A 14,037-nucleotide genomic window follows, 5' to 3' on the forward strand; every position below is an offset into this window, starting at 1 on the left:
CCCCGACCACCACGATGGCCTCGGAAACCTCCTCGTTGTCGATGACCCGGATCAGAAGGCCCCTCAACGAAGCCGCCTAAAGGACCCAAGAAAGGCCTCTCAACTGACCCATCACTTTGCCAAGCATAACCACGTCCGCCACCCGTGAACGAAGAGCCACGGTGCTGGCCAGTCCCATAAGCATCGTAGTCGTCATCCCCCCATTGACCTCGGGGCGCAGCCACAGGTGCAGTCGGCGGCGGCCTCGGCGGAGCAGCACCGCGCCCCACAGCCATCGACAGAGAAGCAGCCGGCGCCAGCGGCCGTAGTCCTGGAGCACCACGCCCCACAGCCATCGGCAGAGAAGTAGCCGGCGCCTGCTGCCAGAGACCTTGAGCACCGCGGCTGGCGGCTGGCACGGCCCCCACAGCCTGCGCAGGTCTCGGCCCTGGCGGGGTGCCTCGTCCGGCCGCAGTCGTAGGTCGCGGCCCCTGTGGCGCACCACGGCCAGCCGGCAGCACCGGCCGCTGGCCTTGTGGAACACCGCCACCACGGGCCGCCGGTGTCACTCCGGCGAGCGCCTGCTTGTTGGGGCCGGAGGCCGCTGCATCCCCCCGTCCCGCCATCAGGGGAGGGATCCGAGTCGCCCGGCCTGGACCACAGCGACGGAAACCTGCTGAACCTTCGCGACGCCTAAACCTAGGGCGCAGCGTTGGCGGAGACAAGACGCACGACGAAACACGATCGCACATACGCATACAAAGGCTATTTGCCTCGTCGCCCGCAGAGCCTGTGGAGACCGCGTTAGCCTGGGCCTCATACCCGGCTAACTCTGGCTCACACGGAGATGCCACCCGATGGGCCTCACACCCATCGTCCTGATCTCCCAGCCCAGCCAAGCCCATCAACGAATTCAAACGCAGCCGCCTGGCTACCCCGATCGTGATCTCACCGGACTGCTGCACCACCGTCGGCTCCGGCCGCCGGCCCTTCTTCCGGCGACTGGGCACAACCTTTCATTCCGGACCGAGAAAATCACCGAACCTAAGGGCCGGAAGACGTACCGTTGGAAGAGGGCCACGCCATGGCCGGATCGCCGTTGCCGTCGTCCTCCGGTGAACGACGCGCCGAACGATCTCGATCCTCTCCGTCTTCTCCAGTCCAGTCCTCGCCGGATCGTCCTGCGGGATCGCATCATCTACCAACAGCGCAACCTCATCCTCGGAATATCCAATCTTGAAAGCCTCGCAAATGTGATCTGAAGGCGTAGGTGACGCCGTCTCCGGCGAACCGGCGTCAAGATGCTGGCCGTCGTCTTCGTCCTCCTCCTCGTCACTCTCCACTAGCGTCCAGAACCGTCCTCCGACTCGCCGGTCACCGCCGGCGCCGTGGTCGCGAGACCCGTCCCTAGTCGCCCCGCCCATCGCCAGGCCTAGTCGTCTATCCGATCATCTAAGCGATGTGCAAGGTATCGTCGATGTTTGCCATCCCTTACACATTCCGGTTATAGTTTACTTGACAAGGTTCATGATGCGCACTTCAGGTTATATGGCTGAAGGTCTCGTTGATGCAGATAAAGTGAGCCACTGCCTTCAGTTGCTCCAAAGCTCAAGCCCGAGTTACCTCCTACTATCGTCTTTAGAAGCTGCAAGAGCTCAGTCTAGTGAGAATGGAAAATATTTTGATAACTCGTTGGCGATGACTTTAGAAACAAAAGATCAGCTGATGGTAATCCCAGGAGTATCTGTCCTGGACTTGCCATGCTTCGCTTCTGACTTCCCTGCCATTTATCCTTTGCGTATCACACTAAGTGCTTCAGATCTACATTTATCTGGATACGAAGCAGACGAAATTTTGGAAGAGCCTCAAATTGTATCTGAGCTTGTCGGGACACAGGCGGGGACAATTGCAGTTAACTTAGGGACCAGAAGGCAAGATGTTCAAAAGCTTGTACAGTGTGCAAAGCATCTGTCAGAAAAATATTTCCTCATGAACGATTACGGTTGCAAGCAAAGTTTTACAAATTTTTTTGTTGTGTTTTATTTATGAAACAGTTATCTACTATGAGTTATTGTATTTGACAACCTTTTTTGTCCGGAAAAGTGCAGAATATTATAATTACCAAAATTTTGTTCAAAAGGTTAAGCATAGTTTGCTACAAGTTATTCGCAAAAAAAAGGTTTGCTACAAGTTAAAATAGATAGGATTTCTGTATGAGTATCTGCAAGTGCATATTCAAAAAAATAATGTCTGAGCCCAGGTTCGAACCGGGGACCTTTAGTGTGTGAGACTAACGTGATAAGAGCATCTACAGCCGGGCGCCCCAAACCCACCTTATACGTCCGGGCGGGCCGCCTGGTCACTGAACTGTCACGACTTTTTGACCCCAAACAGCCCCCTCAAATGGGCCTCAAACGCCCGGACTGACCGGCACCCCTTATATCCAGCCCAAATATGGGGCGAATATGGGGGCGCGCGGGCACGTCCGCCACGTAAGACTAACGAAGGGGTCCCACACGGACTCGCCCGAAAACTCAGCGGTCCGACGGACGCCTCCTCCGTCGTCGTGGTGTGAACACCGCATGGCACCGCTCTGGCTCGCCGCCCGAGAGAAAATCCGCCTATTTAACCCGGCCTGAGTCCCGCAATCCTAGTCCATCCACCCCCTCCTCTCCGTGCCGCCAGTCTGAGGTCATCCACCTCCTACCTCTCCCGCTTCGATGCACTGCCCATGCTTCGGCACTCCGCCATGGTCCGGAGGAAGATCACCTACTACGCAATGCTCACGCCGGAGCGCCACTACGAGATCCAGCAGGAGATCCGGGCGAGACAAGTCGCGCGAGCCGCCCGCATCGCCGCCGGGCTGCCTCGGACTTGCCGAAGCCGGAGGAGGAGGAGGAGGAGGAGCCGGGGGGAGAGGAGGAGGAGGAGCCGGGGGGAGAGGAGGAGGAGGAGCTGGCTCCGATGGAGGCGGAAGAAGCGGAGCAGCCAGAGCAGCAGTTGTTGGGCTTCAACATGGAGCAGGCGGAGGCGGAGTTCGCCGTCGCCCGGTCCGACGAGATGGCGGAGTAGCAGGCCATCCTGAAGTCCATCCAGGATGAGGCATATGTGGAGGCCAACCGGGCATTCCTCCGGCAGAAGCAGGCGGCGTCCGACGCACTCTTCCCGAACTCGATGCGGAGATAGAGGCGGAGGCCGGAGCCGAGCAGCCGGAGGAGCCAGAGCTGCAACTGCCGCCAATGCTGCCGGAGCCAGGCACGGAGATTGTCGACATCTCCGACGATGAGTAGCTAGATGATCGACATAGTATGTAGGTTTATTTCGTTTGCATGTCTTTGTATGGATTTAAGAATCTAGTATGAGATGGGCGGATGCAACTAGTGAAATTTGAGGCATGCCCGATCACTGTCCGCGGACGCGTCCTCCAGATGCGTTTGAAGGGGCATATTTGACATATCCGACTATAGATGCTCTAACCTACTACACCACCCAGACCTATCCGTCAAGAAATTGCTAGTTTTGTATTTATTCAGAAGTAGGCTTAGTTTGGCAGAGGCTAATTAGAAACAGTTATCATGTTAGTGTGACTAGCAAAAGAGCCTGTGTATTGCAACGGAAGAAAAAGATATTACATGCCCGTAATCCAAATAATCATGAGTCAAGAAACCAATAGATCCATGTTCTTTATTTCAACATGACATCCCATCCTGTTGTCATTTGTCCGTCGTTGCATTCTCGCATACAATGATCATAGTGCTTATAGAACCACGACGCGCTTGAATGTGTTCAATCGTAAGACTGTCTCTCTTGTGGCATAAGATGAGGTTTTTGTCTTGCTACATTTATTTCGTCTTCATTTTTTTGGGCAGATACTACCCATCATCCGACTGATCCTCCCACGTTATAAGTCGTCTTATGCACCATCCGATGCGAGGCTTCACAGTCGCTAGATTCTTTCACACACGCCTCGCAGGACTCCTCGACCCGTGCTCTCCTCGCTCGCAAGTACTGGCAGTCGTCGCATGATGTCTACTACACAACCTTTTTCTTGTAGACGTTGTTGGCCTCCAAGTGCAGAGGTTTGTAGGACGGTAGCAAATTTCTCTCAAGCGGATGACCTAAGGTTCATCAATCCGTGGGAGACGTAGGATGAAGATGGTCTCTCTCAAACAACCCTACAACCAAATAACAAAGTCTCTAGTGTCCCCAACACACCCAATACAATGGTAAATTGTATAGGTGCACTAGTTCGGCGAAGTGATTACAAGTGCAATATAGATGGTAGATATAGGTTTTTGTAATCTGAAAATATAAAAATATCAAGGTAATTAGTAATAAAAGTGAGCGAAAACGGTATTACAATGCTTGAAAACAAGGCCTAGGTTTCATACTTTCGCTAGTGCAAATTTTCCCAACAATAATAACATAATTAGATCATATAACAATCCCTCAACATGCAACAAAGAGTCACTCCAAAGTCACTAATAGCGGAGAACAAACGAAGAGATTATTGTAGGGTACGAAACCACCTCAAAGTTATTCTTTCCGATCAATCCATTGGGCTATTCCTATAAGTCTCACAAACAGCCCTAGAGTTCGTAGCAAAATAACGCCTTAAGACACACATCAACCAAAACCCTAATGTCACCTAGATACGCCAATGTCACCACAAGTATCCGCGGGTTTGATTATACAATATGCATCACACAATCTCAGATTCATCTATTCAAACCAACACAAAGAACTTCATAGAGTGCCCCAAAGTTTCTACCGGAGAGTCAAGACGAAAACGTGTGCCAACCCCTATGCATAAGTTCACAAGGTCACTGAACTCGCAAGTTGATCACCAAAACATACATCAAGTGGATCACGTGGATATCTCACTTGCACCATCTATAAGCACATGCAAGACATACATCAAGTGTTCTCAAATCCTTAAAGACTCAATCCGATAAGATAACTTCAAAGGGAAAACTCAATCCATTACAAGAAGGTAGAGGGGGAGAAACATCATAAGATCCAACTATAGTAGCAAAGCTCGCGGTACATCAAGATCGTGCCAAATCAAGAACGAGAGAGAGAGAGAGAGAGAGAGAGAGAGAGAGAGAGAGAGATCAAACACATAGCTACTGGTAAATACCCTCAGCCCCGAGGGTGAACTACTCTCTCCTCGTCATGGAGAGCGCCGTGATGATGAAGATAGCCACCGGTGATGGATCCCCTCTCTGGCAGGGTGCCGGAACAGGCTCCCGATTGGTTTTTGGTGGCTACAAAGGCTTGCGGCAGCGGAACTCCCGATCTTCTTTCTGTTCTGGAAGTTTAGGGATATATAAGAGCTGTTGGCGTCGGGAACAAGTCAGGAGGGGTCCACGAGGAAGCCACGAGGTAGGGGCGCGCCCAAGGGGTAGGGCGCCCTCCACCCTTATGGTGGCCTCGGGACTCTTCTGGTCCATCTCCAATGCTCCGTGGGCTTCTTCTGGTCCAAAAATAATCATCGTAGATTTTCAGGTCAATTGGACTCCGTTTCATATTCCTTTTCCACGATACTCAAAAACAAGGAAAAAAGAGAAACTGGCACTGGGCTCTAGGTTAATATGTTAGTCCCAAATATCATATAAATTAGCATATAAATGCATTATAGAACATCCAAGATGGATAATATAATAGCATGGAACAATCAAAAATTATAGACACGTTGGAGACGTATCAAGCATCCCCAAGCTTAATTCCTGCTCGTCCTCGAGTAGGTAAATGATAAAAACAGAATTTTTGATGTGGAATGCTGATACATCTCCAACGTATATATCTATAATTTTTGATTGTTCCATGCTATTATATTATCTGTTTTGGATATTTAATGGGTTTTAATAAGCTCTTTTATATTATTTTTGGGACTAACCTATTAACCAAAGGCCCAGTGCCAGTTTCTGCTTTTTTTTTGCCTATTTTAGAGTTTTGCAGAAAAGGAATACCAAAAGGAGTCCAAACGGAATGAAACCTCGCAATGATCTTTCTTGGACCGAAAGCAAACCAGAAGACTTGGAGATGAAGTCGGAGACACAAAGAGGTGTCCACAAGGCAGGAGGCAGCGCCCAGGGGGGTAGGCGCACCCCCCACCCTGGTGGGCCCCTCGTAGCTCCACTGACCTAGTTCTTTCACCAATATATACTCTTATACCCTAAAAACATCGGGGGAGCCACGAAACCACTTTTCCACCGCCGCAACCTTCTGTAGCCGTGAGATCCCATCTTGGGGCCTTTTCCGGTGATCTGCTGGAGGGGGATTTGATCATGGAGGGCTTCTACATCAACACCATTGCCTCTCCGATGAAGCGTGAGTAGTTTACCACAAACCTTCGGGTCCATAGTTATTAGCTAGATGGCTTCTTATCTCTGTTTGATTCTCAATACAAAGTTCTCCTTGATGTTCTTGGAGATCTATTCGATGTTATATTCTTATGCGGTGTATTTGCCGAGATCCGAAGAATTGTAGATTTATGATTAAGATTATCTATGAATATTATTTGGTTCTTCTCTGAATTCTTATATGCATGATTTGATATTTTTGCAAGTCTCTTCGAATTATCGGTTTAGTTTGGCTTACTAGATTGATCTTTCTTGCCATGAGAGAAGTGCTTAGCTTTGGGTTCAATCTTGTGGTGTCCTTTCCCAGTGATAGTAGGGGCGGCAAGGCACGTATTGTATTGTTGCCATCGAGGATAAAAAGATGGGGTTTATATCATATTGCTTGAGTTTATCCCTCTACATCATGTCATCTTGCTTAATGTGCTACACCGTTCTTTATGAACTTAATACTCTAGATGCATGCTGGATAGTGGTCGATGTGTGGAGTAATAGTAGTAGATGGAGGCAGGAGTCGGTCTACTTGATACGGACGTGATGCCTATGTTCATGATCATTGCCTTAGATGTCGTCATAATTATGCGCTTTTCTATCAATTGATCGGCAGTAATTTGTTCATCCACCGTAATACATGCTATCTCGAGAGAAGCCACTAGTGAAACCTATGGGCCCCGGGTCTCTTTTCCCTCATATTGCATCTGTTTTCCATATTATTTAATCTTATTTACATCTTGCTAGTTTCCGATCTATTATTTTGCAATATTTACTTTCCAATCTATACATCAAAAATACCAAAAATAATTACTTTATTATCTCTATTAGATTTCACTTTTGCGAGTGACCGTGAAGGTATTGACAACCCCTTTATTGCATTGGTTGCAAGTTCTTGATTGTTTCTGCAGGTATTCGGTGACTTGTGTGTCGTCTCCTACTAGATTGATGCCTTGGTTCTCAAGACTGAGGGAAATACTTACGCTACTTTGTTGCATCACCCTTTCCTCTTCAAGGGAAAACCAACGGAAGCTCAAGAGGTAGCAAATGTTACCTAACATATTTATCCATGTAATCTTCTCTATTGTGGCAAGAACATTCAGATCCATAAGATTCAAAACAAAAGTTTAATATTGACATAAAAACAATAATACTTCAAGCATACTAATAAAGCAATTATTTCTTCTCAAAATAACATGGCCAAAGAAAGCTTATCCCTACAAAATCATATAGTCTAGCTATGCTCCATCTTCATCACACAAAATATTCAAATCATGCACAACCCCGGTTTCAGTCAAGCAATTGTTTCATACTTTAGTATTCTCAAACTTTTTCAACTTTCATTCAATACATGAGCATGAGCCATGGACATAACACTATAGGTGGAATAGAATGGTGGTTGTGGAGAATACAAAAATAGGGAGATAGTCTCACATCGACTAGGCGTATCAATGAGCTATGGAGATGCCCATCAATAAATATCAATGTGAGTGAGTAGGGATTGCCATGCAACGAATGCACTAGAGCTATGAGTATATGAAAGCTCAAAAACAAACTGAGTGGTGTGCATCCAACTTGCTTGCTCATGAAGACCTAGGGCATTTGAGGAATCCCATCGTTGGAATATACAAACCAAGTTCTATAATGAAAAATTCTCACTAGTATATGAAAGTGACAACATAGGAGACTCTCTATCATGAAGATCATGGTGCTACTTTGAAGCACAAGTGTGGTAAAAGGATAGTAGCATTGCCCCTTCTCTTTTTCTCTCATTTTTTTGTTTTTTTTGGGCCCTCTTTTTTTGGCCTCTTTTTTTCGTCCGGAGTCTCATCCCGCCTGCCCACTATATATAGGGGTGGAGGAGGCTGGTTTCTTGCCCTCCAAGTCCATTGGGGTGTTGGCAAAGGTGGGAGGAAAGAAATCCCATCATTTCCCTCCCCCACCGGTTGTTATCCCCCCTTTTTAGGGATCTTGATCTTATCCCTTCGGGATATGATCTTATTCCTTCTAAGGGGGATCTTGGTGCGCCTTGACCAGGGGTGTGGGGCCTTGCCCCCACTACCCACGTTCATGTGGGGCCCCATGCAGGTGGGCCCCACTCCAGAACCTTCTAGAACCTTCCTAGTACAATACCGAAAAATCCTAAACATTTTCCGGTGGCCAAAATAGGACATCCCATATATAAATCTTTACCTCCGGACCATTCCAGAACTCCTCGTGATGTCCGGGATCTCATCCGGGACTCCGAACAACATTCGGTAACTGCACACTAATTCCCATAACAACTCTAGTGTCACCGAACCTTAAGTGTGTAGACCCTACGGGTTCAGAAATCATGCAGACATGACCGAGACAGCTCTCTGGCCAATAACCAACAGCGGGATATGGATACCCATGTTGGCTCCCACATGTTCCATGATGATCTCATCAGATGAACCACGATGTCGGGGATTCAATCAATCCCGTATACAATTCCCTTTGTCAATCGGTACGTTACTTGCCCGAGATTCGATCGGCGGTATCCCAATACCTCGTTCAATCTCGTTACCGGCAAGTCACTTTACTCATTCCGTAATGCATGATCCCGTGACTAACTACTTAGTCACATTGAGCTCATTATGATACAGAGTGATAAATCCCAGTCTTGATTCATGCCAACCCAACAGACACTTTCGGAGATACCTGTAGTGTACCTTTATAGCCACCCAATTACGTTGTAACGTTTGGTACACCAAAAGCATTTCTACGGTATCCGGGAGTTGCATAATGTCATGGTCTAAGGAAATGATACTTGACATTAGAAAAGCTTTTAGCAAACGAACTACTCGATCTTGTGCTATGCTTAGGATTGGGTCTTGTCCAGCACATCATTCTCCTATTGATGTGATCCCGTTATCAATGACATCCAATGTCCATGGTCCGGAAACCATAACCATCTATTGATCAACGAGCTAGTCAACTAGAGGCTTACTAGGGACATGTTGTGGTCTATGTATTCACACATGTATTACGGTTTCCAGTTAACACAATTATAGCAGGAACAATAGACAATTATCATGAACAAGGAAATATAATAATAACCATTTTATTATTGCCTCTAGGGCATATTTCCAACAATGCTGACTGGTGGTGCTCCTTCGCATCACTGAAGACCGCAGACAGTGTTGTGACGCTAGAAGACAGTCTATGCGACATCTATAGTTGGTTCCCAGCGACTGGCGTGGGAAGGAAGCCGCCTCTATAGTTGCTTCCAGTCTGAGACTGTGCGAGGCAGCCGCGTCCGCGTCTTAGGTAATTTGTTCGCGATGGTGGTTGAGTTAGACAATGGCGTCTGCAGTTGGTTCCCAGCAGCTAGCGGTAGGAATCATTCGCCTCTGTGAGAGGTTCCCATTGGAGGTGAAGGGAGGCAACAAAGGTAGTAGGAGGTACCCAGCACAGGTAGAGGAAGGCAACGGAGTCCTCCCGTCTGACGTCGCGCGTACCTCCTCCAGGCTCTAGGTGTGCATACCTAGTTTGATGATCTACATGTATTTCATCCTCCAGGCTCCACGCACACTCCGCCTTTGATGGCCGCCGAGCTCCGCTACCTTCTCCTTTGCCATTCCGTCTCCGCCGCCATCCTGTTTCGCCATGACGGTCGTGATCATGCTCTATAGGTTTGGAGCATTATCAATGATCTGTGGCCTGTCTTTTTTTATCATTAAAAATTGAGTCATACAAGTGCCTCTTTTAGTGCCATGTAGTCATACAACAACTCCATTGTCACCAAATCAACTCAGTTTTTGAACACCACCAAATGCAGTAGGAGCATCTCCAGATGCTGGTTAGTTTTGATTATTATTATTTTAACGCCACCAAAATCATCCACACCAATTTTACCCAACAAACTCTGATCAAGATATTGCCAGTCTCACTCACAAACTCTACTCAACCATGCAACGAATCAAGATACTTTATTCTCATGGTTCATAGGTTTGGACAACAAACTCTATGATACAGTATCGTCCATGGTTATATTACAAGGAACATCACAGTCTCAACAACATAATATATACATATGGCAAAGCAGAGCATTTCCTCTCTCGTTTGATGTATCCATGGACGACAAGCTACACTTCACACCCCATCTCTCACTCGAACATCGACATGTCGAGCACCCATGATGGCCCGCCCATGAACACAACAACTCCTTTTCGCATGGAGACGTCATCAACTTTGAAATCCTCTTGATCTTTGCTAACGTGGCGGCGAGCAACCCTGTCAGGTTGTCCCACACGCGAACCCTCTCGTCCTCACAAGTGTGAGAGTCAGCGGTGTCTGTAGTTGGTTCCCAGCAACTGGCGTGGGAGGGAAGCCACCTCTGTAGTTGCTTCCGGTCTGAGACTTTGCGAAGCAGCCCCGCCCGCGTCTTAGGTTTGTTTCCGACAGCGATAGAGTGAGTCAATGGCGTCTGTATTTGGTTCCCAGTGGCTAGTGGTAGGAGTCATTCGCCTCTGAGGGAGGTTCCCATTGGAGGTGAAGCGAGAAAACGGAGGTAGGAGGAGGTACCCTGCACAGGTAGAGGAAGGCCGCAACCTAATCTTCTAAGTTGGTCCGACTCATGTGAGCTAGTTATTTCTGTTAGAGGTGCAATCTTCTTGAACTTGCTTCCCTTTTCTTGTTTAATATGATGGTATGATCTTGTGCCCAATTGGTCTTCAAACTTTTTGTTCCACATTTGTGTCATTTGTAGCATCAATTTAAAGACATAAGTTCATTGTTGCGAAGGTGTGGTTCAATCAGGGGGAATATCGGCAGGGTTTTTATTTATTGATGCGACGCTTTATGAACTGCCCTTTAATAGTAGACATTCAATTTATACTAAACATTTTTACCTTTGAACGACTTATTTTGTATTTAAATTGTAAATATTTTCCATCCATACATTTTTATTGAATCGTGCCATGAAGATTTATTATCGTATCTAACAACACAAATGAAAAGTGCATCTGTGATTTGATTATACAATTTAAACATCTATCTTTGAAAGCATATATACCACTAATAAGATTAGAACTACAATTACTGGTTTTTGAGTGAGACTTTTAATGAATTTTCATATTTTAGATTGAACATCTTATCAAAATATATAATATAAAAATATAAAAGACATAAAAGATAACAAATCACATTCGTGTAAGAAATAGTATGTGTGATTTAGGTCTGCCATGAACAGCTTATATATGCATGTTTAGTTCTAGGAGTATTTAGCATCCTTCAACTTTGATCTTGCAACTTGTAGAAAATTCTAGAATGTCATTCACAAAAAAAATCTAGAATGTACGAAGGTGTCAACAAGTGGTTTGGCCGTGACATAAATATGACGAGAAATGAGAGCTTAAGAGTGAAAGTTAATCATTACCTCGTATATTGCTTTTAATGTTACATGTCAAAATGGCACGACCTTGTTGAAAGGCGAGGAGCAAAAGAGGAGAAAATTAAGGGTTCTTATATCCATCTGGGTCTACTAGGTGGTTGTAGCCCACATAAGGCACTAGTATAGAAAAAGGCTTTTGAGGCGCCTACAGCGATTTTGCATGCATGCCACCTCGAAGCCATGGGAGGGGGTTTCATGCACTGAACCGTCTAGAATAATTTATCATTCAAAGTGGTTTCCAATGCAGAATCGCCTCGGTTTCTTGTTCAGGATTGGCATGTTATTTATTTATTGTATCCAACCCTGCAGTTGGACTTCAAAGAGAACATTCTCACATACACATCTTCACAGGCATAGACACTCTTATTGATCACATAAGTAATAGAAAACAATACCACATGACTGAAGGGATCAAGGTATGAACCCTAAATAGTCGTACCTACCTCACCTTCTTGATCAAGTCCTCACTTCATCCTAGAAATCAAGGCCTGACTACTCTTCTCCATGAGGATTCAACCCCTAAAACTTGTTTGCATAATTGCAGAAGACGAATCTAGCAGGGAATCCTTGACCTTGCCATCATATTCTCCCGTGTAAAGTCCACCTGATGTGGCCTTGATTCCACTTGGATATGCCATTCCAACCCTTCTCCATTGCTGCACCATCCTGGAGCTAGAGTCCTCTATGCACGAAAAACCCTAGACGACTAGGGAGAATGATCAGAACTCTCGAAAGGCCGGGTAGATGGATAACTGGACTCTAGTAGTGGAGGCCGCCAGAGGAATGGGAACACGACGACTTGGGGAAATAAGATATCCATGAATAAACTTGGTAAATTGAAATTTTCATACATGAGTCTTTTTTTCTTCAGTGTCATTGTTTTTTCTTAGGGAGATAGATAGATAGAGAGAGAGAGGGGGGGAGAGATGGGGTGACGAAGTGAAGGTTTTTTCTTGTGAGAATAGATGTCGATTTGTTTTTTAGGCTGAGAGAATAGATTATATATATATATAGGTTTGCCGTCTGGCGTATTAGTGCCCAAAAGCTTTTTCTCGGTGGCCCATTGACACCAGATCAGATTACACTCCTCCCCATGCACATCGACTTATATATCTCAAAAACAGTAGCCCAGCCAGTCCTGGTGTTTTCTATGTTGTGTTTTAAGCTCCCAAGAGGACTTCGTGAGCATCTCAACATGTTAATCCAGAAGTTTTGGTGGGGCATTAAGGATGGAAAGCGCAAACCTCATTGGGTATTCTGGAAAGCAATGACTCAACCAAAAGGTATGGGAGGATTGGGCTTCAAAGATTTTGAACTTTTTAACCTGTCTATGTTGGCAAAACATGCACGGAGACTTTTGCAGCCGCCCGAGTCTTTGAGTGCATGTTTGTTGAAGAGCCTATGCTATCCAGATTCTACCATATTGCATGTGAGTTTGGGTGGTCACCCAAGCTAGATTTGGAGAGCCATAATTGAAGGGAGAGACACATTACAACAAGGGCTCATCAAAAGGATAGGGAGTGGAGAGGATACAAACATCTGGAATGAAAACTGGTTGCCAGGAGGCGAGATGATGCGGCCATATGGTTGTTTGGTTCAGAACCCACCCACTTATGTGTTAGAACTAATAAGTTCTACTTCAGCCACATGGGATAGATAACGCTTACAGGAGGCGTTCTTCCCGTTTGATGCTTCTGTGATCATGGGAATCCCGTTATGTACAATGAATATTCCTGATTTCTGGAGCTGGAACTTTGAAAAGAATAGTGTCTTCTCGGTTAGGTCGGATTATAGAATGCTAGTGGCAACTACACAAAGAAGGGAAGCCTGGCTTGAGGGTTCGGCAAGTTCTTCTGGCACTAACAGTGATGAAGGGTCCTAGAAATCTCTATGGAAAACTCAGGTACCAGGGAAGATAAGAATATTTCTTTGAAGGCTCTCAAAATAGTCACTGCCGACAGAAGATGTTAGAGCCCAAGCATCATCCTCTTGTGGTTTATGCGGTACCCCAGATTCACGGCGCTGCTCCTTGTTGGAATGTACGACATTTAGGTGCTCATGGGAACTTGTTGACGAGGAACTTGGGCAAAGTCTGATCGCTATAGCTGAACTGAAAGCTACTTTAAACGTTATCACATGATCAGTTTGTGAAGATGGCAGTTACACTATGGGCCATCTGGACGTCTTGGTGTAAGGCTATCCACGAAGGAATCTTCCAAACACTACCATGAGCTACAACGATACATGAGAGAAGGCCTACAACCATTACGTCGTGCCCGACCATCCCCA

At 46.3% G+C, this 14,037-nt stretch overlaps 1 pseudogene; it reads left to right on the top strand.

The window, feature by feature from the left end:
* LOC119289412 overlaps positions 1 to 14,037 on the top strand; it is a 25,692-nt pseudogene that overhangs the window by 9,320 nt on the left and 2,335 nt on the right.

The sequence above is a fragment of the Triticum dicoccoides genome, chromosome 4A, assembly GCF_002162155.2.
Source record: "Triticum dicoccoides isolate Atlit2015 ecotype Zavitan chromosome 4A, WEW_v2.0, whole genome shotgun sequence".
Lineage (NCBI taxonomy): Eukaryota > Viridiplantae > Streptophyta > Magnoliopsida > Poales > Poaceae > Triticum > Triticum dicoccoides.